This window comes from Balaenoptera borealis (assembly GCF_965194805.1).
Source record: "Balaenoptera borealis genome assembly, chromosome: 4".
In the NCBI taxonomy this organism is placed as follows: Eukaryota; Metazoa; Chordata; class Mammalia; order Artiodactyla; family Balaenopteridae; genus Balaenoptera; species Balaenoptera borealis.
In genome coordinates, this window is record NC_138861.1 from 12,592,126 (window position 1) to 12,616,737 (window position 24,612).

The window sequence follows — 24,612 nt, forward strand, 5'->3', positions numbered from 1 at the left end:
AGAGAAATAAATATGCAGCACCAGCAAAGACTGAAAACAGACAAATGAAGTTTAATAAAATAAAAATACCTGTGTTTATGGGCATAGATTTTTTCCTCTATAATGTTTAGCACTTTATATAAAACAACTAAATTTGATTCTTCAGATTATGAAATAATAACCAACTGTGGCTTTACAGCAGGTTTTGAAGGATGCTATAATGAATGCTTTTTCTAAAGGGAGATTACGTGTTCAGTAATTGACACTACCTTAAGGAGATTTTAAAGCTAGAGATAGATAACGTATGTAACATATTAAAATTGAAGAGAGTATCAGATAAGTTTTCCTGTTTGCCTTTGTTTGAAATAAAAACACGTTTATAGGATTCATTATTATATAAGCCTTTAAAGAGTTCTTAATGGAAGGACCAGACAGACTGCGTTAACTGATTTAATATTTTATAACATAACGGTTGTAGAAAAATTGTATGAATTTTTCTTTAACCTCTAGAAGTGTCTTTCCCCCACAAATCTCCTCTTCACACCCTAATATGTGAAAGAGGTCATTTAAATATCCAGCTTTATGGTTTATAGTGTGGATTACTGTGACTAACTCTGCATCCCCAAGCAACATATCGCTATTATGCAAAACCATTGTGAACAGATGACACATTAAGAAACACAGCTCTGCCGTGCATCTGGTCTTTGATTCTGAGAAATACAGCACTTGAGATGGAATATGCAAATGGAAAGTCGACCCAAGGTCAGAGTGAGGAAAGCAAAATGACATTCTTTGTTGGTTTCAAAATGAGAAATCCATTTCTACTGCACAGTAAAGTTAAAATAAAAGTTAAAGAAAATCAGTAGAAGAAAATTTAGGTATTTCACCTCCTCCTTGCTTCTTTAGCTGGAAAATAATTCAGTGATTTTTGCTACTGTAGAGAAAAGGGAGAATTATTTACACTTTTATTTCCTAAGATTTTTCCTCTTGTATCTACCCTGATGAGAGAAAATATATGTAGGTGATAGACCATTACTCTAGAATTTATCCATAGTCTTTGTTCTATTTATTGTTGCTTGGGTGACTTTGAGAAAGTATGTTTTTCTATACTCCTCTTTATTTTAAATAAGTATAATAATTAAAATTATATACTCCATTTTTCTGGAGGGATAAAAAGATTATTAACTGATTAGTAGATTTATTTAGGAAGATACACTTTATAGTCTTTCTCTTTTGTGGGCACCTCAGGTACAGAGGGATCATCTAATGATATTCTTCAGTTTATGGCACACTGTCCTCATACCTCACCCCTTTTCTTAGATATTTTTTCCTACTCCCGGCTTCTCCTTTTATGTACTTTTCTAATGAGTTTGATATATGTACTTTGATGGCCATGTTTCATAAAAGATTATATCCCATTGTGTATGCTTAACTTACATAGCTATAACTCAAGTTTCTTTTTTCACTCAGTCCTGTTTTTTAAAATACTATGGATTCTAATTCAGTGCTTCTAAATACTGCAAAGAATTCCATTGCACGTATCCACTGCAGTTTACTTATTTATTATGCTAATACTGCTTCCAACTACCTTAGATTACCTCCAATTCCCTATTACTGCAAAGAAAGCTAAGATAAAGCTTCCTGCTTTTTATACAGGTCTGCCTCAGTTTATGATGGGGTTACATACTGATAAATCCATAAGAAGTTGAAAATATTCATCATAAGTCAAAAACACGTTTAATATACCTAACTTACTAAACATCGTAGCTTAGCCTAGCCTACCTTAAATGTGCTCAGAACACTTACATTAGCCTGCAGTTAGGCATAATCATCTAACACAAAGCCTCTTTTATAATAGAGTATGGGACATCTCATATAATTTATTGAATACCATACTGAGAGTGAAAAGCAGCATGGTTGTATGGGTACGGGATGGCTGTGAGTATATCCGTTGTTTCCTCTTGTGATTGTGTGGTTGACCGGGAGCTGTACTTGCCACCACTGCCCAGCAACAGGAGAGTATCATCCTGCATTGTAATGTTAGCCTGGGAAAAGATCAAACTTCAAATTTCAAAGTATGTTTTCTGCTGAGTGCGTATCACTTTCACACCATCAAAAGTTGAAAAATCTAAAGTTGGGGGCTCTCTATACCTTTCTGCTTTTGTGTAGGAATTTTTCTAAGGCTTAAAACCATGACTGGAATGGCTGTGTCAAAGGAAATGCTTAATCTAATTTATTTTAATCTTATCTAATTTATATGCTTAATTTAATTGAATGTTTTTAATTTTCATCAAAGGAGTACATATCTGTATCACCAAATTTTGAGAATTAGTATTTTTTGTTGTTTGGTTCTGAACATTATGTAGTTACTAGGGTTTTTTTTTTTAAGTCTTCAGATACATGAAGCTTTTTTTTTTAATTAACAAACTTTATTTTTTTAGAGTTTTAGATTCACAGCAAAACTGAGTGGAAAGTATAGAGACTTCTGTGTACCACCTGCTCCCACAAATGTGCATTATCGACATTGCACATGAGAGTGGTACATTTATTACAATCATGAGCCTACACTGATAACATCATTATCACTCAAAGTCCATAAGTTTACATTAGGGTTCGCTCTTGGTGTACATTCTATGGATTTTGAAAAATGTATAATGATATGTATTCATCATTTCAGTAACATACAGTATAGTTTCACTGCCTTAAAAATCCACTGTGCTCTTGCTGTTCAATCCTTCCTCCTCCCTACCTGCTGGCAACCACGGATCATTTTATTGTACACATGGTTTTGCTTTTCCTAAGTGTCATACACTTGGAATCATACAGCATGTAGCCCTTTTGGACTGGCTTAGTAATATGCATTTAAGTTTTCACCATGTTTTTTCAGGGCTTGGTAGCTCATTTCCTTTTAGTAATGAATAATATTCCATTGTCTGGATGTACCACAGTTTATGTATCTGTTCACCCACTGAAGGACATCTTGGTTTCTTCCAAGTTTTGGCAACTATGAATAAAGCTTCTATAAACATCCATGTGGAGGTTTTTGTATGGACATAAGGTTTCAGTTCATTTAGGTAAATACCAAGGAGTGTGAATTGCCTGATGGTATGGTAAAGAGTACATTTAGTTTTGCAAGAAATTGCCGAAACATTTTCTAAATTGGCTGTACCATTTTGCATTCCCACCAGCAATGAATGAGAGTTTCCTGTTGCTTTACATCCTCACCAGCATTTGGTGTATCAGTGTTCCATATTTTGGCCGTTCTAATAGATTTGGCTGTTCTAATAGATTCATTGTTTTTTAATTTGCATTTCCCCAATGACATACGTTGTTGAACTTATATGCCTACTTGCCATCTGTATATCTACTTTGGTAAGATGTCTCCTCAAGTCTTTTGACCGTTTTTAATTAGGTTTTTCATTTTCTTATTGTTGAGTTTTAAGAGTTTTTTATAAATTTTGGATAGCAGTCTTTATCAGATGTGTCTTTTGCAAATATTTTCTGTCAATCTGTGGCTTGTCTTCTCATCCTCTTGAGGTGGAGATTTTTAATCTATTTTTTTCCTAATTTCATTTATTATGACCAAAGACCATAGTAAATGATACATGGTTCTTTTAAAGTTAATTGCTCCTTTTTTAGCTTTGTCTGTGGTCAAATTTTGTGAATGTTTCATGAATGCCGCCAAATATTTATTGCTTTGAATAGAGCATGTAAAGTTCAACATAATGTACTCTTTAATAGCATAGGCTCTGGAATTCAGAATAATTGTTTTGAAACCCTGTTTTGCCACTTCTTTCTGAGCAATCTTGAGCAAATTAAACATTCTGTGCTTAGTTTTTCCAAATAAAAAATTGAGAACAGTAAGACACATTCTATAGATTTGGACTGAAGATTAAATAATTTATGTTAGGTATGTACACAGTAATTGGTAGTGTGTTAAATACTCTCAGGATTATTATTTATTAGTTTGGAATAGTTATGAAATTCACTGCATTTCTGTATATTATTTTCTGCTTGAGCTATCAGTTTTGGATAAGAATATATTAAGTGCTTTTAATATTTCATAATTTAGTTGCTTTATTTATATGAATATAGTCTGAAGCTATATTATTAAGTATGTCTCATGCTGAAAATACTATATTGATCCATTTTTCTTTTAACAGTATATAATATACCACTTTGTTATGACACTTTGTTCGTTTTTTTTCTTGTTTGTTTGGTTTTTCATTGAATACCAAATTGTTTGATATTGAAATTGACATCTTAGATTTCTTTTGGTCCATGGTCTTGTTCCTTTATTTTTAGATTTCAGCCTTTTTCTGATTTAACTGTTTCTCATATTCATGACATATTGCTCATTCTTACTCTTTTACTTGTTTGAGGATCTCTGATTATATTTAGTTTAACCATGTACATTCATTATAGTCCCTGATATATTAAGATTTCTTTCTTCCATTTTATTTTCTATTTATTTTCATTTCATGACTTCCTTTGGATTTTTTACACTTACTTTAGCTAATTTGAAGAACTGCTTAATCCATTTATATTCTTTTAAAGATTACCTCTATTAAGACTGATATTTATTTTTATCTTTTTATTTATTTCTTATACTTATTATTATGTGTAACTTCCCCTGAATAAAAATTATACTATTAGATACTCTCCCTTCCCTCTTTTCCTTTTTTGTATCCATACTTCTACTTTTGCCATTGTGTTGATTTTTGTCTAGAATTTTATATTTTTAAGATCTTTTCTGTTTTAGACAAAAGCAAATTTTACTAACTAAATTATATATTAATATCTAATTTATCTATATCTCTATATTTTAAAATTTCACCTTATAAAAGAAATAATACTTTTGCTAGTTATAAAATTCTAGACTTAAATTGCCTTCCTTATATAATTATCATTTATCTTGCAGCCAGTATTACTGTTAAGGAATCTGTTATCAATTATAACTTGTTCTTTTATAGGTAATCTACTTTTTCTTTCTAGGAGGTTTTACAGTTATCTTTTATCTTCTATTATAGCATGTATATGATATATACATGTGTGTGCATATGTGTGTCACTTTATCCGCCCTTTTTATATTTTATGGACTTTATTTATTTTAAATATTTGTTTATTTTTTGGCTGCATTGGGTCTTAGTTGCAGCACGTGGGATCTTTTGTTGCGGCATGTGGGCTCTTCATTACAGTGTGCGGGCTTCTCTCTAGTTGTGGCGCACAGGTCCATTAGTTGCAGCACACGGCCTTAGTTGACCCATGGCATGTGGGATCTTAGTTCCCTGACTAGGGATTGAACCGTTGTCCCCTGTATTGCAAGACGGATTCTTAACCACTGGACCACCAGGGAAGTCCCATTTTATGGCCTTTTAAAATTGGGTCTTAAATCCTGGAAAATTATCCACCAATCTTTCCTCCTGTTTCCCTCCTGTTTATTTATTTATTTAAAAATATTCCTCCCTAGGCTTCTTTTACGCAAATATCGACATTTTACTATTTACCAAATAGAAAACTATCTGGTCTTGTTCTTCACAGAGTATCAAGTGCTATGAAAAGTGCCTGATTTAATATATATATATATTTGAGAAATCAGTGAGTTGGCTGAGTATAGTCTTAAATTGTATTTGAATTACAGATAGTCATTGATGGCCATGCTTTTAAAATCATAATGAGCTGTAATTATGGTATGGATTTTCCAGTTAGGTATTAATGTATAACTTGCAATATTTTGAATTAATATGTCATTGAATTCCAAGACAAATTTTGCCTTTAAACCATTGTTTGTGAGAAATCTGCATAAGTTTTGCATATTCTGAATAATGTATCTGCTACAGACAGAGAAATTTGAGAAAATATTAGAAATAAAATAAATGATTCATTACATTCATATGCATATATATACTTAAAATGTGAGAAATATTAGTGAAGAAAATACTATTAATATTAATGTATTTGAAGCATAGTAAAGCACTGGCCTCTGGTTATGTGTTCCCATCTGACACTTGGAAAATTACTTATTCTGAATTAACAAAATTTAAAAGGAGAAGTATCTAAACTTTCACTTAGGAGGCTAAAATACAACGGCTCTAGGCTACAGAACATTTTATTAAAACATTAGAATTTAATAAAGACAAAAATAATGAGAAAGTTTTCTTTGAATAACTTATTATAATGGTCTTAGATCAAGAAAGGTTACAAAGAGATTAATTCAATTTATGAACAGCTTTAAAATAGTACAGCTGGTCAAACTTTGAATAAATAAACATTTCACAAAAGTAGATATAAGAATGGCTAATAAACACATACAAAGACTCTGAACGTCATTAGTCACTAGGGAAGCACAAATTAAAACCACAAAGAGATTCCCCTGAAATGGCTATGTTCAAACAACAGATAATATCAAGTGTTGCTGAAAATGTGGAGAAACTGGAACATGTATACATTGCTGGTGGAAAGTAAAATAGCTCAACAGTTTTGTGAAACATTTTAATAGTTTCTTAAAATTTTAAATATAACCTATCATACAACTCATCTGTTTCACTACTATCTACTCTACAGAAATGAAAACATGTGTCTGCACAAATACTTGTACATGATTGTTCATGGCAACACTACTCATAATAGCAAAAAAGAAGCAAACTATATGTCATTCAACTGATGAATAGATAAATAAAATCTGGTGTATTCACACAATGCAGTACTATTCAGAATAAACTACTGATACATGCTAAAACAGGAGTATACCTCAAAGACATGTTAAGTGAAAGAGCCAGGTGCAGAAGACTATTTATTATATGACTGCATATTAATAAACTATCCTTAAAAGGAAAATTTATAGAGATGGTAAGCAAATCAGTAGTTGCATGGGACTAGGAGTGTTTCTGGCGATTGACTGCAAACAGGTGTAAGGATAGTTTCTGGAGAGATGGAAAATTCTAACACTCAGTTGTGATGGGGCAGTAAATATCTAAATTTATTAAAATCATTGAATTGCACACTTACAAAGAGTGAATTTTATGACATTTAACTTATATCTCAGTAAAACTGTTAAAAATAGTTACTGCTATAAAGACAAACGAGAATTGCCGCATGTTGGGAGTTTGTCATAATCTTTATAAAAGAATTAAGTGAAATTACATAAAAGATTTTTCTAAACATTTAATAATAACAATATCAAAACAATAACAATAATAATAAACATTGATTGAGTGCTTTCCATATGCCAGATTATTAGCTCATTTAATCTCACCACAGTCCTAAGAAATACCTACCCATTATTAATATCCCCCATTTAGATAATGAAACCAAAATCAAAAAGGTTAATCTACTCAGTAATCACACAGCCATTAGTTAAACGAGGATATTAATCCAGGCAGTCAGGCTTCAGAGAGCCTACTCTTAACCAAATTTCCCTATCACTTCTATCCATCCTGTACATACAGCTACAGTGAGAGAAAGTGCAGTCCAGTTAGAGAAAGGTGAGGTGGAACAGTGTAATTTTTTTGTATAGAAATTGGTTTCAATGTTGTAATAATAATGATTAACATATTAGAATAAGTATATTACATGCAAAATTGGCGTATAGGACTAATATTTAAAGTGCTAGCCAAAATGATATGAAGAATACAGGTAAAATTTGTAGTAATTAAGACATACTAAAACAAAATAAACTGAATACCTGTAATGAAAACTTTATGTACCTTTAAAAAAAATGTATCCCTAGAAATTATTTTGCTCCCAGAACAAACATGAAAATCAATCACCAGTATTAAGGTAATCCTTATGTTATTTTATATTTGGTGAAGTTCTAGACTTTAACAGAAATAAAACTAAGTGATTTTCTTTCTGAGATAAATTGTAAGTCTGCAAATCAAGATGTTTGGACTTGACAAAGATCTTGGTGGTACTTTTTTTTCCGTGGCTAAGAAAATATTTAGTCTAGTCTTTGAAACAAGTACACAATAATCATTTAGACTAAGTTTAAACAAATGGTAGAAAAGGAAATGAGACTATTCTTGATATTTAATTTCAAATCTAGCATCACCTAAATGCCTTTTTGAAATGACTGAAATGATAGAATGCAGTGAATGATCTATAATCTCTTTCATGTTTCAATGAATTGTGACAATAAAAAATGCCTTCAGGATTTACTTTGGAGGTTTCATCAGGATTAACGTAATAAAAGCATACAGGGAAAGGATTAGAAGAATCATTTTAGGAAGGGTATTAAATTCGGTATTTATAAGATTGAAAATGAAAAACAATAAATAGATACTGCAACAGGAACCTACAATATGCCCTGTTTAAAAGACAGACAATATATTGTCAAGTTAAGAGTGATAAAAATGATAGAATATATTGTTAGAAATATACACATCATTGCCTTTAAATATGTTTACTCTTAAGGTATGATTAAGAATTATATACCTGTTCGGGAAGATATAAAATTTAGACTAGAACTTGAGAACTGTCATCCAAATGACTCAACAGTCACATTAAAGGTTGTTACAAAGAAATTCTCCATTAGTTTTTCTCCAGCCCCTTAAGACTAAATATTTGATTATATTGACTGTTTTCAAAAGTTTCCTAAATCTTTGTCAGTGGCAGGATATAATGAGGGTTTAATGAGAAGTACTATTAAATTGAATGAGTGTATTGGATTTATCTTAGACAGTATTCTTATATTACTGTCCACTCTGCATATAAAAGTCCTTTTTATGTACTTATTGAGCTGAATTAAATTACATTGAGGCTGTGGATTATAAATGCACAGGATCACAACTAAAGGGCTAGATGTCATGGAAAGACTATAAACATGTTTTTAATATAAAAGTATGCAAATGCCATTCTGCTGGAGAGATTACCATAAAACATTGAGGCTAGAATGATACATCATTTATTTTTGGAAAAAAGGGGTATATTTTTCAGAGTTAAGAAATAAAAGCATAATAGGAGCTATAGGTCTTATCCCAGATAAGAAGTGTTACCCATTAATAATGTTTGACTGTGTCTTAATTGTAGTGCTGGCTTTTTACTCACAAAGAACAGAAAGCATTTGTAGGGCTCCCCTGGTGGTGCAGTGGTTAAGAATCCACCTGCCAATGCAGGGGACAAGGGTTCAAGCCCTGGTCAGGGAAGAAGATCCCACATGCCACGGAGCAACTAAGCCTGTGCACCACAACTACTGAGCCTGCGCTCTGGACCCCACGAGCCACAACTACTGAGCCCATGTGCCACAACTACTGAAGCCCATGCACCTAGAGCCCGTGCTTCACAACAAGAGAAGCCACTGCAGTGAGAAGCCCATGCACCACAACGAAGAGTAGCCCCCTCTCGCCGCAACTAGAGAAAGCCCATGCGCAGCAATGAAGACCTAACGCAGCCAAAAATAAATAAATAAAATAAATACATTTATTAAAAAAAAATTAAAAAGCATTTGTAGATGAACACTTTTATAGAGGTTTCATTATACCATCACTTAACCCCATATGGTTTTATTAAATAATACCAGGCAATAATTTTGTCTTATTCACACCATTGAAATCATCTTTAAGGAAAAATTGCAAAGCTGTTATAATTTTTTATTTTACTCACCAATTTTTATTCAGTATCAATGTTTATTATATTTCCTGGCTATTACCTATTATAATAATTATTTAGCAAATAAACCATTATGTATGTAAATTGAAACGTGTAATTATGAATATATTTTAAAACTGTTTAACAGTCAGAATTATCATGGTGACAAGGAGCCAGGTGACCAGAGTGATGAATCAGATGAGTAAATTATTAACCTGCTCATCTGATTTTCAACATTTATTTTCCTTGTTCACCTGATATCTTCCCAATTCCCCTCAATTATTTTATTCTTAAGTAAAAAGATTTAAATGGTTATTTTACTTATTGATTTTTAATGGAAATCAAATCAAATCCTTTTTCACAACATCTTTTATATCCTTTATTAAGATCTAACTCACATACCATAAACTTCACCCTTTTAAAATGTACAATTTAATGGTTTTCAGTATAGTCACAGAGGTGAGCAACCAACATCACTGCCTAATTCAGAATACTTTCAATACCCCATTTCTAGTCCCGTTAGCAGGCACTTCCCATTCTCTAATCTTCCAAGGTTATTTTGGCTATTCTGAATCCCTTGCCTTTCAGTGTCATTTTTAGTATCAATTCGACAATTTCTGTAAACAGAAAAAAAGCAACTTGGATATTTATAGGGATTACATTGAATCTATAGATTGTTCTCTTAACTTTATTTTTAGATTGTTTATTGCTAGTGTACAGAAATACAATTTATTTGTTGTATATTGATCTTGGATCTTGTATCCTGCAACATATCTAAACTGGTTTATTAGTTCTAATAATTCTTCAGCCAATTTCTTAGGATTTTCTATATACAAGATTATGTCATCTGTCAATAGATATCGTTTTATTTTTCTTTACAATCTGGATGACTTATTTCTCTTTCTGGCCCAATTTTCCTCTCTAGAAACTCCAGTACAGTGTTGAATAGAAGTAGCGAGAACATTCTTTAATCATTAAGTATGCTGTTTAGCTGTGGGTTTTTCATAGTTGCCCTTTATCTATGGAAGTTGAGGACATTTCCTTCTATTCCTACTGCCTTGAATACTTCTATCATGAAAAGGTGTTTGAATTAAATACTTTTTATGCATCTATTCAGATGATCATGTGCGTTTTCTGTTCTCTCCTTTACTCTATTAATATGCTTTATTACATTAATTGAATTTTATATATTACAGCACTTTTGCATTCCTGGATAAGTCATACTTGGTCATGATGTATAATTGTTTTTATATATTGTTAGATTTGATTTGTTAGTACTTTGACAGATTTTAACATCTGTGTTCATAAAGGCTGTTAGTCTGTAGTTTTCTTCAAAGTTTTTGTCTAGTTTTGTTATCAGTGTAATATTGGCCTTACAGAATCATTGTAGAAGTATTTCTCCTCCGTTTTATGGAAGAATTTGTGCAAAATTAGAATACTTCATAGAATTCACCAGTGAAACCATCTTGGTCTGGGCTTGTAAGAGGGTTGTTTAAAAAAAGTAATTCAGGGGTTTTTTTGTTTTGTTTTGTTTTTTACTTGTTTAGTCTATTCAGATTTTCAGTTTCTTCCGTCACTTTGGTAGTTTGTGTCTTTCAAGGAATTTGTCCATTCACCTAGGTTATATAAATTATAAATTTTGGTATACAGTTGTTCATAGTATTCCCCTTTAATTACTTTTTCTGTAAGATTTGTGGTGATGTACTTTCTAAAATAATTTTATAATTTGAGAATTCTTTTTTTGTGTGGTCACTCTAGCTAAAGTTTGGACAATTTTGTTGATCTTTTTGAAGAAACAACTTTCAGATTTATTGATTTTTTTACTTTTGCTTTTCTGTTTTCTATTCTATTTATCTCCACTCTTGTTTTCTATTTCCTTCCTTTTGCTGACCTTGAGTTTAATTGTATATTCTTTTTCTAGCTTCTTTTAAGCTTGTTCTGTGATCTTTTTTCTTTTTTAATATAGACATTTACAGCTACAAGTTTCCTTGTAAGCACTGTTTTGGCTCTATCTCATACATTTTTATTATGTTGTGTTTTCATTTATGTTAATCTCATGCTGTTTTCTAATTTCCCATGTGATATCTTCCTTGACTCATTGGTTATTTAGGAATGTGTTATTTAATTTGCACATATTTGTAAATTTCCTCTTGTTATTGATTTTTAAATTTAATTCTATTCTCTTGAAGAACAAATTTTGAATGATTTCAATAATTATAAATTTATTGAGGTGCATTTTATGGCCTAACACAAGGTCTATTAGAGAATACCTTGTGCACTTGAGAAGAATGTTTTACTGCTGTTGTTGGGTGAAGTGTTTTATAGTTTTCTGTTATGTCTGGTTCACATATAGTGTTGTTCAAGTCTTCCATTTCCTTGTTCACTTTCTGCTTAGTTGTTCTATTCATTATTTAAAATGAAGTCACCATTACTGTTAAATTGTTATTTTCCCCTACAATTCTGTCAGTTTTTGCTTGCTGGGACTCTGTTGTGAGGTGCATATATATTTATAATTGTTATGTTTTCTTGATGGAGCTACACTTTTATTGTTTAAAAATGTTCTCCTTTGTCTCATAACAATTTTTGTTTTAAAGTCTACTTGATCTAATATTTATACAGCCACTGCAGCTCTCGTTTGGTTGCTGTCTGCATGGTGTATCAACCAGGGTTCTCCAGAGAAACAGAGCCATCAGATCCAATAGCCAAGATGTATTATACATTATATATATTTATTTATTACAAGGAATTGGATTACACAGTTATGGAGGCTGATAGATCCCAAGATCTGCAGAGTGAGTTGGTTGGTAAGATGAAGACCCAGCAGAGTTGATGGTTTAGTTCCAGTCTGAACCAAGCACTTAAGAACCAGGAGAGCTCATAGTATAGTTCCAATCCAAAGGCTGGCTGTTTGATTCACAGGAAGAGCCAGCATTTCAGTTTGAATCTAAAGGCAGAAAAAAACCTGATGTCGCAGTTCATAGTTCATCAAGCAGGAAGGATTCTTTTACTTGGGGGATGGTCAGCCTGTTTGCTCTATTTAGGCCTTTGACTAATTGCATGAAGCCCATTCACATTAAGAAAGGCGATCTGTTTTACCCAGTGTTCTGATTTAAATTTCATTGTCATTCAAAATACTCTCACAGAAACACTGAGTATAATTTTACATCAAATATCTGGGTACCACATGGCCCAGTCAGGTTGACACAGAAAATTAACCATCACATAAGAGATATATATATATATATATATATATATATATATACATCTTTTTATTTGCAAACTGTTTGTGTTTTTGAATGTAAAGTGAGTCTCTTACAGACAGCATATAGTTGGATCCCGGTTTGTTTGTTTCTTTAAAACAAACATTTAACCATTTTGCCAATCTCCACCTCTGGATTGGAGTGTTTAGCTAATTTACATTTAATATACTAATGATAAGGTAGGATTTATAGCTGTGATTTTTATATGTTTATCTGTATGTCTTACACCTTTTTCTTCTATTAATCAATTACTGCCTTCTTTGTGATATTTTCTAGTGTACCATTTTATTTCCCTTGATTTTTTTTTTTTACTATATTCTTAGTGGTTGCCCTAGTGATTACAATTAACATCTTCACTTAAAACAATCTTGTTTGGATTAATACCAACTTAATTTATTTCAAGACTATACAAAACATATACCTCTGTCTCCCACTTCTAAGTGCTTTTATTGTCATAAAGATTACATCTTTTTAAATCACAATTCATCAACGTAGTTTTATAATTGCTTTTTGCAATTCTTTTATATTTGATATATTATATTTGATACTGATTAAAACAAAAATACATTTTTACTATGTTTGTCATTTGCCTATGTACTTATCTTTACTGGTATTTTTTTATTTCTTCACATGGGTTCAATTACTGTCTGGCATCTGTTCATTTACTCATGAAGGACTCCCTTTAGTATTTCTTGTAAAGCAGGTTTACTAGCCAAAAATCCCTTCAGTTTTCTTTCTTTTCCTTAATCTCAGATTTCTTAATTAGTACTTCTTTTTTTCACCGCCCTTTTCTGTATAAAAATCCTATATAACTATTTTATGAAATTCTGACAACTGTAAAATATCAGTTGGAAAATACTGCTCTAGGTCAGTTTTAAATGTGAAATGTTCCACAGGTTAGAATAACAAAAGTCATCTACTTAAAGTTAGTGACCATATTGAATACAAGTAAATCTAGCACTGGAAAATTTTTTATATTTTATAAAATGTCTTTACACTATTTTATCTTTATGAACATCCCTGAGAGGAAATAGGACATGTGTATCAGTGGTAGATAAGTATTAAAAGTATTGAAAGTTATATAACTTTTCTTGTCATCCAATTGGTAATTTATTAACCTGAGTTTTACTTCAAGGTCAGATGACTCTTAAATTGTGAGATGTTTCTACTACATTGAAGGCTATCATTTTAGAAATTCTAAGTATGTCTGAGAGGTATCTTCATTTTGTGACATTGTTAATGACAGTCATTCTGAGATCTCTCTTTTTTTTTTTTTTGGAGGAGTACTTTCAAATACTATGTTCATCTTGATGTTATAAATTTTTAAAATTAATCTTAAGTAAAAATATTGAGGAAATTTCAGTTATTTAGAAAAAAAAGGACAGCAGATTTACTTACTTTGGAAGGATAAATACACAATTCTGCTTAAATGAGATATAGTTACAAGATGGTGTAGCTAACTCCAAGCACTTAGTGAACACCCGTCAAATTCTTGGAGATTTTTTCCCCAGTTTTCAGTGAGTAAAAATCTGGTTGTTATCTCATTTGATATTAATTGGTGCTAATAACCAAATGATTGCGCCAATGGAGGAAGATAACAAGAGAATGAGAGCAAGGAATCATGCAATAGTTGCTCTTAGAGCCTGTGAATGAACAGATCCCCGGAGCAAACAAGTAGTTTGCCACAATTATCCAAGAGGGATCACATCCCAGGAAACAATTATCCCACTTGAGTTCTATCACTTGCTAAAGGATATGAAAAAATAACAATGTAATTCAGGGTCTTAAACCAAGTGTGTGGTTATGTTGTCTTCCTACCAGGAATGAGAAAGAACTGTGTTCTCATCATATGCAAATAGTCAAAGGGTCTCCAGAGCTCTTATCCTACTAATCAGGGAGTGTGAAAAGTTTCTTGACAGAACACATGAATTATTTTTATTGGAAAATAACTGTAACTCTAAATATAAAATCTAGCCTTTTAACCTAGTGCTTTCTTTTTTTTTTTTTTTCTTGAGGGCTTCTTTTTTCTTTTGAGAATAAAATTTTATTTTTATTGAAGTATAGTTGATTTACAATGTTGTGTTAATTACTGCTATACAGCAAAGTCCTTCAGTTATACACATTTATACATTCCTTTTTCATATTCTTTTCCATTATGGTTTATTATAGGATATTGAATATAATTCTCTGTGCTATATAGTAAGACCTTGTTGTTAATCCATTCTATATGTAAAAGCCTACATCTGCTGACCCCCACTTCCCATTCTATCCCTTCCCCAACCCCCTCCCCCTTGACAACCACCAGTTTGTTCTCTATGTCCGTGATTCTATTTCTGTTTCATAGATAGCTTCATTTGTGTCATATTTTAGATTCCAAATATAAGTGATATCATATTGTATTTGTCTTTCTCTTTCTGACTTACTTCACTTAGTATGATAATCTCTAGTTGCATGCATGTTGCTGCAAACGGCATTATTTCATTCTTTTTATGGCTGAGTAGTATTCCATTGTATATATGTACCACATCTTCTTTATCCCTTCATCTGTTGATGGGCATTTAGGTTGCTTCCATGTCTTGGCTATTGTGAATAGTGCTGCTATGAACATAGGGGTGCATGTGTCTTTTCGATTATAGTTTTGTCTGGATATATGTCCAGGAGTGGGATTGCTGGATCATATGGTATTTCTATTTTTAGTTTTCTGAGAAACCTCCATACTGTTTTCCACAGTGGGTGCACCAACTTACATTCCCACCAACAGTGCAGGAGGGTTCCCTTTTCTCCACACCCTCTCCAGCATTTGTTATTTGTAGACTTTTTAGTCATGGCCATTCTGATTGGTGTGAGGTGGTACCTCACTGTAGTTTTGATTTGCATTACTCTAATAATTAGGGATGTTGAGCATCTTTTCATGTGCCTATTGGTGTCTGTATTTCTTCTTTGGAGAAATGTCTGTTTAGGTCTTTTGCCCATTTTTTGATTGGGTTTTTTGTTTTGTTGTTGTTGAGTCATGTGAGCTGTTTGTATATTTTGGAAGTTAAGCCCTTGTTGGTCACATCATCTGTAAATATTTTCTCCCATTCCGTAGGTTGTCTTTTCATTTTGTTTTGGTTTCCTTTGCTGTGTAATGTAGAGATTTCTTGTTTGTATATAAGCAATCTCAACCTATGGACTTTGATACTGATCACCCTTCTCTTGAGATCATATACTGTCTTGAATGGGAGATATCCTATTCTCTCTCCAACTACAGAAAAACCAGCCCTCCCCCCAAAGTCATTAGGCCAGCACTATGAGTAGCCAACCCCCATTTCAATCTCTTCAAAAGATGTAATGCACACAACAGAGATAAATATAGTAAGAGCACAATACAAGGAAACAATGGATTAATCTTGGAAGGACCAGTAGTAATGTGTGAGCTGATCTTTGTAAGATGAGTAGAATGCAGACAGATGGATGAAGAGAAATGGCATTTTAGGATGTTGGACTTCTTGGAATGAAGTCTTTTAGGTCTTGAAGTGCATAGCATTTAAGAACAATAAATCAATTGTTGTACATATGCCAAGGAGAACTTACTCTGAGATCAAGTTGAAATTACAGATTGGTGTCGAAATCTGAAGTGTCTTGAATGCTAAGCTAAAAACAATATTTTTAAGTCAATAATAGAAGCCTCTAAAAGTGTTTGAACATCATTAATATGATGAGATCTGTATTTGGGCAAAACAATCCTGATACCAATGCAGAATATAGTATTTAAAGGAGAGAGACCAAAAGAGGCCGTTGTGACAGCCAAATAAGAGATAAAATGAAAGTATCTTGAGCAATGATATGGAGTAGAAAGAGAAAGGAGAAAATAATGAGAATATTTTGCAAATAGAATCAAGAAGATGTGGTTTTGGATTATGGAGAAAAATAGGTATAACAGTGACACAGGTTTCTATATTTAATAAATGGGTCATACTTTCTCCTGAGATGGAACATTAAAGAACTGGAATATGTTTTGAGGGATACAATTAAAAATCATTTTGGTATGTTTAGTATGAGTTACAAAAGGGGTTGGCGTACATAAGTGCATATGGGCAAATGGAAATTCATGTCTGAAGCTAATATAGGAGAAAAGTCATCTAGTTATTGATCTGGACATGTCCGTGCAATCCTTGTTTCCACAGTACAGAATCAGGTTATTGTACAAGAGCAGTTGTTTGTTGATGTGTAAATTGTCAACCAGTCATAACTTAGAAAGCGATGGAGTACAGTTTGTCAAGTGCAGTTTTGATATTTCTTTTAAAAATAGGTCATCTCTATTGTAATGTTTTTTTACAGGCTGATGAAGTTGAAAAATCAGCTTCATTTTGTTAAGTACCATTGAAAAGAAAAGACTCTTCTTTTTAACTTGTTATGAGTTGCAATTATATTGGGTTAGCCTAAGCTGTCTTCAGTTAACACTGTGGTTGAAAGCGTACATCGACATTGCTATTTTTACCTAATATACCTCTCTTTGAAAAAGAGATTTGCTAATTATTTACCTTTTCAAGTAATGCACTTTTTATTTGTGTTAAAAGCTTATTAGCTGTTTGTATAGATATACTTATAGTAGTTACTAATCTTCTACTTGAACACTTCTCAAATTCAGCATTTTGGATCCACTCATAGCAGTGTAAATCTGGATATTATATGTGTGAAATAGTGTATGGAAGACTGGATATATACCCCACATTCATCTTGGAATATAGTCACTTCTTTGTTCGAAATTACACTTCTTCTTTCAAGGAAATTCCTTATTCATTGTATTAAAAAAGAGCCCCTGAATACAGAATATTCTCCACTGTCAATTCTATTCAGTAACCTTTGATTTGTTAAAACTTATTGCCAGGGAAGCCCTTCAAAAACTTGCAAAGGAAAAATGGTTTATCTTTAGAAACGTCTTCGTCTGATTTTGGTGTGCAATCCTCTTCTAACTCCCAGAGGTTGTCCAGTGTCCTTTGTAGTGACACCTATTTAATAGATCTTATTCTTAGTTCCACTTCCCCATAAAATATACATTTGTTCTTTATTTCCTACTTCCTCAGGACCATATGCTAGGTTAAGGTTGTTCTCTCAATGACAGAGATGACATATATATTTTACATCTGTATACCCATCAGAATAATTAGCACATATTGGGCACAATATATTTTATGTCGAATGAAGAGGTGAAATAATGAATGTTAGATGTAAAACATCAGTTCTGTCTTCCTGAACATCCCCTTCTGTGTAAGATCTGCTCTTTCTTCAGTGATGTCTACTCTGCTCAGGATTGGGAAAGCGACTGTAAGAAACAATACAGTGTAAATAAGCACATTATTCATAGAGTTACCCAGAGTGGAGAAAATATCTGGGTATAAAACACTGCACACATCTGCAGGACTTCTGAGACCCACAGAGGAAAACCACATCAGAACTGAAACCTTTGATTAATAGATCTAACTAGGAAGGCAGTTCAAAATGAGGAAAAAATTCTAAAATGAAAATATTACTACTAATTAAAATATGACCAATTTTGTTTCTCAAAGCTTCGCTAATATCACTGATTTTGATCAAATTACTGTCTTGACTTACTCGCTTGGCAGTGAATTCAATTTAACTACATTGGCATACATATATGTTAAACTAGTGAGTGAAGGAAAATTCTGAATGCACCATTTAAATAGCAGTGAAATTACTGTAGAGTATAATTTTTTTTAAGGTAGAGAATTCTAGGAAGGGTATTTGTTGATGTCATTTTTTAGAAAACAAAATCAAAAACATTGTGATGTGCTCTCCTACCTTCTGTAGTCTTAGGGGTAATATTGGTTCCAGCAAGACCCATGCAGGAAAAGAAGGAATTCCAAATTAAATGTTGATTCATATAATCAGTTGTAGCGTTTCTTAATTATAGTATTTTGATGGTTTGAATTCAATAGAGACATTTTAATTGTTTTGCTTTCATATGTTTAACATTTCTTTATTACTTATCAACTTTTACTGTCTTCACCTTATTTGTTGTAACAGCTTGGGAATCATGTAGAAACTGTCAGAAAATATAGTCACTCTTCAGAGTAGAAAAATCAAGTTGCTTTATTTTATTTTATTTTCCTTACATCTAGCTGAGACTATAGTTCCTGGTAAGCTACCTAGTAGTTCATTAGATTGAGCAGTTGTCAGAGAGAGCTAAGCTATTCTCTTGCCCCTAGTTGGGAAGTATTTCTTTGCTTTCTTTTGACCAGCTAAGGAAAGTTAATAGCTTTTTTTGTCTTCATACGTTCTTTCCTTAATCGTATCTCTGATAAATGTTCTGATCATTAATATTGATAGAATAGGTTGTAGGTATTTACTAGAATTCACATGAGAGGGCTGACCCAGGGAATTTATTTACTTTCTGAATTTATATTACATTTCTTCCCTGAGGCAATTTCATATCCCAGGAGTGTTTCTTCTCATTATGAACTATTTCCATATCTGCTGAATACTGCAGATTAATCAGAAACGAAAAGCATCTGAAGAAGCAAACGCCTTAAAAAAAAAACTGTGGAAATACCATATTTGAATACTAACGCCTTAAAAAAAACTGTGGAAGTACCATACCTGAATACTATTTTTAATTCAAATGAATCACTGAATCAATTTATCTCATCTTTTTAACATTTAGTTAGCATTTAACATTTAGTTTAACATTTAGTAATGAAGAGGGAAAAAGATTAATAAACGTGCCTTGAGTGTCACTAAAGGGTCATGTTGCTTTATTAAAAGCATATATTCAATAATATACAAACAATAATGAAATCAGCCCAGGGCTACCAGACAGTTAATACTTATAAATTTATAATATTTAGGTTATATTTCTATAATGTATAAATTTTATGATTAATTAATTTTTAAATGTTATTGGAAAATGAAGTAACTTTTAGTTTTAGCCTAATAATTTAAGCATAATTTAAGATTTTACAGATAATTTATTAAAAGTCAATCCCAATCTCTTATATTATTAGAAGCAACAGACCAGTAAAAATGAATAAACAAACCAATTGTCAATCTTGGGAGGGCTCCTCTGCTGATAGTTATATTCCTGGCTTATGTCATGTATGCTCAATTTTTCCATACTTTTCACAATTCTGCTATAATAACACTTTTTTGGGCTTTATATTAACAAATTTGTAGATTGTCCATTTATTCATACTTTGAAATGATATTTCCTGATTTTCCACTAATGACATGAAAACTTACCATTTTACTAAAATATAGTGCCACAAACATTACTTTAATCGATGTAGTTAAAAATGCATAACTCAAAGTCATAGCTATTTCCATGCTGACTAAATCCTCACTTATTCTTCAATAAAAATGAAAATTAATTAGCTTAGGATCATTCAGTGATTTTACCTATCTCTCATATTTAATTTGTGTTTAGCATTTTTCGTATTAGACAAGTTACAATACTAAAAAAAAGGCCATGCTAAAAAAATTAAGAATATGTAAAACGTGTGTTACTAACTTTCTTGACATGCTAATTGCTAAATGTTGAGCCATTACGATTTTTTTTTCTCATTTCTAAATTAGTGGCTTGTACAACTATGTAACTATGCAGGAAGAAAACAATGAAATTCAGTCTTCTGTAAAGAACTTTTATTTTTGTTCAGAATCCTTTATTCATTCAATATAAAACTTACAAATATTTATTGAAGATATACTGGATATGTTTTGAGGCCATGCAAATGTTAAAAAGATGACTATAATAATTCCTGCTTAATGTATGCAAGGAATAATTAGGCTAAGATATTGACAAAATTAATTTCATTATGGTAAGAGGTATAGAAAATTAAAAGAAATTTGGCTGGAATCTAAAAAATTGAGAATATATTTAGTTGTCTACATTGTTTAAAACTTAATAATTGGAGAATTTTTCTCTCTATTCAAAAGATCTATGTGGTTGTAAGCACCATATAAAATATGTTAGTTTTCTTAATGATTAAACATCTCAATCATGTAATAAAAATATAGTAGCTGGAGGTTTTGTTAGCCACCTGGAAGTGACCTGTCTTGTAATTTCCAAAGTAGTAAGTTCTTCATTTTATTTATTTTTGGAATTCAAGGGGTTAAGGAAAAGAGAATAATGTAAGAAAATGCCAAAATATGATAGCAAAACATACTAAAGCTTTGAAAGGTAGGTAGTGAATGAAAGGGAGAAGTATTTAAACTTACTTACAGATGTAAAAATTGTGATAGTAAATGGTTACTCCATATCAAAATCATCTAATAAACAAGTGTTTTCATAGAGTTTTTAATATAGCACAGAAATTTAAAACCACCAATGGGATGAAAGGTGTTATAAAGCAGAACACAATTCATTGCAAATGAATGACACAGATAAGAGGTAGGAGTTTAGAAGATTTGGCTGTGATGGTTAATCAAGGCTCCAAAGAGGAGTAATATTTCAAATTTTTCCCCATTTCCACTTAAAGTGACTAGAACACTAGAATATATACTTTGTTTTCAAATTTCTTTAAACTATTAAATATTCTTTTTATCACCATCTATGTTTTCCTTGTAGCTTACCATCCTCCTCCCATCACTTCTCTCACCCTAACATGCAGCCCATGATGTGAAAGATTTTGCTATAGTAACTATGTAAGAAATTATTTCTAAAATTTCTTAAATCAGTGACACATAGCAGTCAGTCAGAACTTCTTCTCACTATGAGATAAATAATCTTCTTAAACAGACCTGAGAAAGTCAAAAGTCAAGAAACTTAAAATTTTCAATTGTTATAAAATTTAATGGAAAGCTCAGGGAATTAGCTGAATATATCACTGAGCTTCAAGTTGGAGAGGGATTTTGGACTTTTATCTGCAATGATAAATTATAAAGTGAAAGCTTCAACTATTTTGACTGTCCTTAAAGTAGGACTTCAGGAGTGTTTCTAACTAGAAGCAGAGGGATTAAAAATGATCCCATTTAAAGAAATAATTCTGTGATTCTCTAATGGTTCGAAATTATTTATAAATATAGTCTGATTAGTTACTACATAATGAACAAATCTCATTGATTGATTATCTCGTCTGTACTATATCATTAAGTAATTACTACATATACTTAAGCTAACTGGCATAGTTTCTGGATAGGGAATGAACAAGTAAAATTGAAAAAAGGCAAAGAAATTTACAAAGCAAAAATCTATATAATCAGTGGCCATATTTATGGTTAGCATATTTTCCATTAAAAGTTAATAGTTCTAAGAGGATTAATTGTATCCCCATTGTGGAAGTATCTCACAGAGATATCACTGACAAATATGTAGGCTTTGGTGACTATTAAAAAGAAATATGGGTCACCTTATCTTTGATAAAGGAGGCAAGAATATACAGTGGAGAAAAGACAGCCTCTTCAATAAGTGGTGCTGGGAAAACTGGACAGCTACATGTAAAAGTATGAAATTAGAACACTCCCTAACACCATACACAAAAATAAACTCAAAATGGATTAAAGACCGAAATGTAAGGCCAGACACTATCAAACTCTTAGAGGAAAACATAGGCAGAACACTCTATGACATAAATCACAGCAAGATCCTTTTTGACCCACCTCCTAGAGAAATGGAAATAAAAACAAAAATAAACAAATGGTACCTAATGAAACTTAAAAGCTTTTGCACAGCAAAGGAAACCATAAACAAGACGAAAAGATAACCCTCAGAATGGGAGAAAATATTTGCAAATGAAGCAACTGACAAAGGATTAATCTCCAAGATTTACAAGCAGCTCATGCAGCTCAATATCAAAAAAACAAACAACCCAATCCAAAAATGGGCAGAAGACCTAAACAGACATTTCTCCAAAGAAGATATACAGATTGCCAACAAACACATGAAAGGATGCTCAACATCACTAATCATTAGAGAAATGCAGATCAAAACTACAATGAGATATCATCTCACACCGGTCAGAATGGCCATCATCAAAAAATCTACAAACAACAAATGCTGGAGAGGGTGTGGAGAAAAGGGAACCCTCTTGCACTGTTGGTGGGAACGTAAATTGATACAGCCACTATGCAGAACAGTATGGAGGTTCCTTAAAAAACTAAAACTAGAAGTCACTATTTTTATAAGAGCAAAGATGGGTTTAGAAGTTAAGGGATTTGCCCAGATTCACACAAATTATGTTAGAGCTGGTACTAGAACCTACTTCAGGGCTTCAGCATATTTAGTACAAACTGATGTGTGTTACAAATGCATTACACATTTGTTAAATGCAGATCTCTATAAAAGCATCTGAAAATTATTAACTGTTGGTTAAAGGGCTTATACTTAAAAGTAAGAAAATGCTTTCATTTTATAATTCAATATGGCTTTGACCCAGTTTGTTTCTATACCTGATAGTTAAGGTCTGAACTACATTTCAAATCATCTTTATATGTGAACTCTGTTATTAATGCAACAGTAATGTTATCTCTATATTATTAAAAATATAATATTGTGGAAAACTGAAAAAAAAAAAAGAAATATGCATTAAAATTCACTTTTTGAACCACCACATTGAAATTCAGATCTGATCATTACCTAATTCCTTCATTTTCAAGTTAATCATTTGCAGCATTGATTTCCATCATTCATTTAAAAAACATTATCATCTACCTATTATATGCTGTATATTAGGTACTGGGAACACAAATACTAAAGCCTTTAAATATATTCAGGTAAATGCAGGGACAATAAGTTATTATTTATATAATTTAATCAGTGTATATCAGAAATCTAATAAATTCCACCTCAATTCTCTTTTTTAATAGGAATTACATTAGACCATTTAGTACAGAATTACTTTATCTTTTCACCTAATTTTAGTGACAGATATTTAAAATATGAATACTTAATATGGATGAGTTAAGCAAATTCCTTCCAAGTTGACAGTAACTAGCATCTCAATCTCTGCAATATAAAATAAGTCATATGTTTTCATATGATTACAGAATCTCAGATACTCTAGAAGGAGTTTTGGAGTGTATTTCATCCAACCTTGAGAGGTATGTTGGAGTTTCTTCTATAACCTCTCCCATGGGGATGGGAATGGAATGGGAGGTTGATTTAGGTAGTTAAAATATGGTTGAAGGAAGGGCAGGAAAAGTGAATGAGAATAGGTTTAGAAGACAAATAGCTGTTCCTCTCAATTTTGCTGAAGGCTGGCTGTGATTATCGCTATAAACCAAGGTAAGTCAAATAATCAAATCTAAAAATTGCAGTAACTTTAGAATAAATTGCTGGGCACTTGAATTGAAAGGCCCTTTTGTTTGATTTAATTCAGTTCAGTTCTGAATGTATATCAAAGAAGATGAAGAAACCATCACATGCTTCTTTGTAAGCCCATTGTTCCTACATTTCCCCATTAGTAATTTTTAGGTGACTAAGAAAAGATGAGTTAATAAAAATTATTCATTTATATGATTTTCATTTATACCGTGATTGCTTTTATTGTGGCATTAGAATATCAGAAGGGTTCTCAGTAAGATATGTAGCTTATTTCTCTGCTTCTTACAAGGAATATGCCTAAACCAAGCTGGAAAAATAATTACACAGATATTATATGAATCATATACAACAGGAAACACTGTTTCGTGTAAAGAATAACTTCCTCAAGAACCTTCATTGACTGTATGTTACCTTCAGAATTAAAACCAAATTTAGTGAGTTTATGTCCCATTCATTGCAACAACAATCTACATACAGTCACTTTCAAGACCTATTTAAATTTGAAATCCATTTTCATTAGCCACTACTTCA

General features: G+C 31.9%; 1 protein-coding gene across 5 annotated transcripts in view; it reads left to right on the top strand.

Annotated features, from left to right (window-relative positions):
• Positions 1-24,612, top strand: part of CCSER1 (coiled-coil serine rich protein 1) — a 1,297,084-nt gene that overhangs the window by 1,190,230 nt on the left and 82,242 nt on the right. The gene's annotated exons all lie outside the window — the stretch shown is intronic.